This window comes from Cebus imitator, unplaced genomic scaffold (assembly GCF_001604975.1).
Source record: "Cebus imitator isolate Cc_AM_T3 unplaced genomic scaffold, Cebus_imitator-1.0 Scaffold128, whole genome shotgun sequence".
NCBI lineage: Eukaryota > Metazoa > Chordata > Mammalia > Primates > Cebidae > Cebus > Cebus imitator.
The window spans coordinates 1,880,985-1,886,006 of record NW_016107443.1 but is presented as its reverse complement, the minus strand read 5'-3'; the positions used below and the strand labels follow the sequence as shown (position 1 = coordinate 1,886,006).

General features: G+C 42.0%; 1 non-coding gene across 1 annotated transcript; it reads left to right on the top strand.

The window, feature by feature from the left end:
- Window positions 1-1,668: 1,668 nt before the first annotated feature.
- LOC119473017 lies at window positions 1,669-1,775 on the top strand. Its single transcript, XR_005202186.1, has one exon. It is a non-coding gene; the product is annotated as a U6 spliceosomal RNA (small nuclear RNA).
- The last annotated feature ends 3,247 nt before the right edge of the window (window positions 1,776-5,022 follow it).

Sequence of the window (5,022 nt, the reverse complement as noted above, 5' to 3'; positions counted from 1 at the left end):
CTATTGAAATCTATTTAAATAAAACCTATTATTAAGGCTGGGCACAGTGGCTCATGCCTGTAGTCTGGCCACTTTGGGAGGCCAAAGCAGGAAGACTGCTTAAGCCTTAAGTTTGAGACCAGCCTAAGCAACATAATGAGACCTTGTCTTTACAAAAAATTTAAAAATTAGCCTGATGTGGTGGTGCATGCCTGCAGTCCCAGCTACTTGGGAGGCTGAACTGGGAGGATCACTTGAGCCCAGGAGGTCGAGGCTGCAGTGAGCCATGATCACGCCACTGCCCTCCAGCTTGGGTGACAGAGCAAGCCCCTGTCTCAAAAAAAAAAAAAAATATATATATATATATATATATAATTAAAATAAAATAAATGTTATTTAAATAATGTCAAATATTAAAATGAATATCATCTATTTCTCTTTTTTATTAATGTGAGGACTAGAACATTTAAAATCACATATGTGGCTTATATGATATTTCTATTGGCTAACACTGCCCCAGACGTAAGAATTCAGTATTTATGCTAAAGTTGACACAACCTATAATTTGACACTTGCCCCAGGGGATACTTGGGTTCGCCTCCACTTGGAAAATAATCTTTTAATGAAGCAAAACGAATCTCACAGCTTTTGGCAAACCTCACAGCTTTCATTGAGAACTCATAGGCCTCAGATGGATGAAGATATTCTTTCGGAATAGGCTCAATCTGCCTAGGCCTCCCCTTTTTCCACTTTGTTTTTTTTTTTTTTTTTTTTTTTTTTTTTTTTTTTTTTGAGACAGTTTCACTCTTGTTGCCCAGGCTGAAGTGCAGTGGCACGATCTCGGCTCACCGCAACCTCTGCCTCCCAGGTTCAAGCGATTCTCCTGCCTCAGCCTCCCAAGAAGCTGGGACTACAGGCGTGCACCACCACGCCCAGCTAATTTTTTATGTTTAGTAGAGATGGGGTTTCACCATGTTGGTCAGACTAGTCTCGAACTCCTGACCTCAGGTGATCTGCCCGCCTCAGCCTCCCAAAGTGTTGGGATTACAGGTGTGAGCCACTATGCCCAGGCCCACTTTGCTTTTAAGAACCCTGCCAGTGACTTGGTCCTGGCATGGAAATTATTAGACATATTTATTTAAAATGGAGTCAGGCTGAAAGGGTTCGAGAAAGGGGGCTGTGCACGGTCGTCTGTGTTCCTGGTGTTCCTGCCGCTTCTCGCCACTGTAACAGCTTTCTTTAGGCCTTTGGGTGATATCTGGTTAAAGCTAGGTGGCAGCAGCAGCATAAGATGACAAGGCAAGAAGCCAGGTTTAAGAGATTGAAAAGAATGTTTCATGTCCCCAGACTTTACCCACTTTGCTCTTGTCTGCACTGAGTCAGCGCCTAGAAGTCTGGCCCCTGAGCAGGTGAATTCGAGAAACAGAAGTCAGGCAATGCTGGAGCCCCATCAGGCCTCGGTAGGTATGGGAAGTAGAAAAGTTCCTTTTTAAGGTTTCCTGTCTTTTTAAAGAATAAGTGTGCTAACAACTTTGTTAAGCCCTATCCTAGGCAGCTGTTAGACATGCCATGCTTACAGGCACATAGTACATTCTATGTCCTTGTACTTTAACCAAGATATCTGTGCTGGACATGCTCACAGGCAGGTCCCAGCTCTCCATTGCTCTTTCCTGTTTAAAAAAGTTTTAAGTGCTCGCTTCGGCAGCACATATACTAAAATTGGAACGATACAGAGAAGATTAGCATGGCCCCTGCGCAAGGATGACACGCAAATTCGTGAAGCGTTCCATATTTAAAAAAAAAAAAAAAAGTTTTAAGTTGTTAGCCAATCGGGTTTTAGCTTAGATTGTGAGGTCCGACTTCAGCCAACGGAGATCAGACACAGCAGTAAAGACAATCCCAAATGCGTAAGGAATAAATTTGTGTGTGTTCCTTTGTTCACTGTACTCTCGTGGCAAGATGGCTAGTGACAGTACCCTTCCTGCAGTCCAGGAAGTAAAAATTGCATTGCTGAAAGATCCTTTGTCTCAGTGCTGATTTTTCTTTGCGGCACCGAGCATCTATTTCCAACAGTAGGAAACTCCATTTCCTTTCCAGGGGAAGCACGGTGGGGACTGCCCAGTCCCACAGCATGGACAGTTCTTGGTCACTCCTGGATGAGCCAGTCCCCTGATTCAGCACAGTGCAATCATGCTCTCATCTACATGAGGCCCCTGGCTTGTTGTGGAGGGAGCTGAGGGGTAACATCATGTCCCCTCCCCACCTGATGCCTGCCTTGTACAGAGGTGAAAGAAAGAAAATACCTCTCGACAAGCCTCCACTTCACTCTTTGCTTATAGAAACTTTGTTTCAGGAGGATGTATTCATCAAGGTCTCACTTTATCCTGATTTTGTTGCATTTGATTTCCTGTGAATTTTTAAAACTGGGCCAGGCGCAGTGGCTCACGCCTGTAATAACAGCACTTTGGGAGGCCAAGGTGGGTGGATCACGAGGTCAAGAGATCGGGACCATTCTGGCTAGCACGGTGAAACCCCATCTCTACTAAGAATACAAAAAATTAGTCAGGTGTGATGGCATGTGCCTGTATCCCAGCTACTCGGGAGGCTGAGGCAGGAGAATTGCTTGAACCTGGGAGGCTGAGGCAGGAGAATTGCTTGAACCTGGGAGGCGGAGGTTGCGGTGAGCCGAGATTGCACCACTGCTCTCCAGCCTGCTGACAGAGCGGGACTCAGTCTCAAAAAAAAAACCAAAACCTGTGGCCACTTGAACTCTCCCTCACCCCTCTCCCCCAAAACAGGACTGCAGGCAAAATAAAAATATTTCCAAATACAGCAAGTCCTCACTTCACCCTGTCAATAGATTCTTAGAAACTGCAACTTGAAGCAAAATGACATATAATGAAACCAATTTTCTTTGCTCCTCACTGTTATAACAAAATGACATTGAACAAAATGACATTATTCAAGGACCTGCTTTAGTCCATTCTGATTAAAGTTGCAGTTTCCAAGACGTACCAAAGACATTAAATGAGGACTAACTATACTGAGAATTTGGCACCAGCAGACTTTCCCATAAAAGAACTTGTACAGAATGTACTGTGGAAAGAAAAGATGTGATCTCAGATGGAAGATTTAAGATGAAAAAAGAGAAAATGAGCAAATAAAGTAGTACATAAGTGGGTAATCTAAAATATCATTGAGTTCAAAAGCAATAAGATCTTAGGGTTAAAAAAATAGAACAATGGCATCCAGTAGCAGTAGTAAGTTAGGCAAATGGTGATTCAAGTTGAAATTCTCTAAAGGCCTCGTGTTTTTAACAGGTAAAGATCTTAATTTAAATATGATGTTACTTTTTGAATATCAAAATTGACAGGATGACCTCTAAAGCAATAGCAGTTGTACTAGAAGAGGCTAATGCTTTAAAAAAAAAAACATATTCAAAAATATAAACTGGCTGAAACACAATGGAAATGTATTTCTTACTCCTGTGACAGTACTGGGCAGGTGAAAAGGTCTTTGGAGTGGTTCTCCCTTCGCAAAAATTTGTTTTCTAGGAGATTTGTTTCTCCACAGAGATTTCTTTTTCTGTTGGTGTATATCACACTGCCTTAATTGTTATAGGTTTCAGGTCAGGTGCAGTGGCTCATGCCTATAATTCCAGCACTTTGGGAGGCTGAGGCAGGTGAATCACCTGAGGTCGGGAGTTCGAGATCAGCCTGACCAACAAGGAGAAACCCCGTATCTACTAAAAATACAAAATTAGCTGGGCGTGGTGGCGCATGCCTGTAATGCCAGCTACTTGGGAGGCTGAGGCAGGAGAATAGCTTGAACTTGGGAGGCGGAGGTTGCAGTGAGCCGAGATCGTGTCATTGCACTCCAGCCTGGGCAACCAGAGTGAAACTCCGTTTCGAAAAAAAATTACTATAAGTTTCAAATAGTTATTGATAATAGGAAAATGAGTTCCTCCTCTTAGTTTTCCTTTATTAGGCGTATCTTGGCTATTCCTGCTTCTCTAATCATCAACAAATAATTTAGTCAGTTTTTCAAGTTTTACAAAAAATACCTTTTGAGATTTTCATTGGAATTGTACCAAACTATTTATCGACATGTTCACAATATTGAATTTACTTTTTCATAAACATGCTATTTATTCTCAATTATTTAGACTTTCCATTCTTATTTACAATGCAGAATTTTTTACTTTCTCATCAAAATTCTGACATGTCTTTTGTCATGTTTATTTTATGGTATGCTATACTTTTAGAAGCTATAATTGTTTTATGTTCTCTGCTGATTGTTATTGTATATAAATGCAATTGCTGGCCAGGCATGGTGGCTCACACCTATAATCCTGGCACTTTGGGAGGCAGAGGCAGGCGGATCACTTGAGGTCAGGAGTTCAAGACCAGCCTGGCCAACATGGTGAAACCCCATCTCTATTAAAAATACAAAAAAAAAAATAGCCAGGCACAGTGGCTCGTGCCTATAATCCCAGCAATTTGGGAGGCTAAGGTAGGCGGATCACCTGAGGTCAGGAGTTCGAGACTAGCCTGACCAACATGGAGAAACCCTGTCTCTACTAAAAATACAAAAATTAGCTGGGTGTGGTGGTGCATGCCTGTAATCCTAGCTACTCCAGAGGCCAAGGAAGAAGAATCACTTGAACCCAGGAGACGGAGGTTGCGGTGAGCCGAGATTGCACCATTGTACTCAAGCCTGGACAACGAGAGTGAAACACAGTCTTTAATAAATAAATAAATAAATAAATAAATAAATACTTAGTGGGGCGTGATAGCACATGCCTGTAATCCCAGCTACTTGGGAGACTGAGGCAGGAGAATCGCTTGAACCCTGGAGGTGAAGGTTTCAGTGAGCCAAGACTGAGCCACTGCACTCCAGCCTTTCTGACAGAGTAAGACTCCATCTCAATCAATGAATGCATAAATAAATAAATTCAATTGCTTTTTGTAGGTTTTTTTAAATACAGCAAACCTGTTAAATTCTCTTATTCTTTTTTTTTTTTTTTTTTTTTTTTTTTTTTTT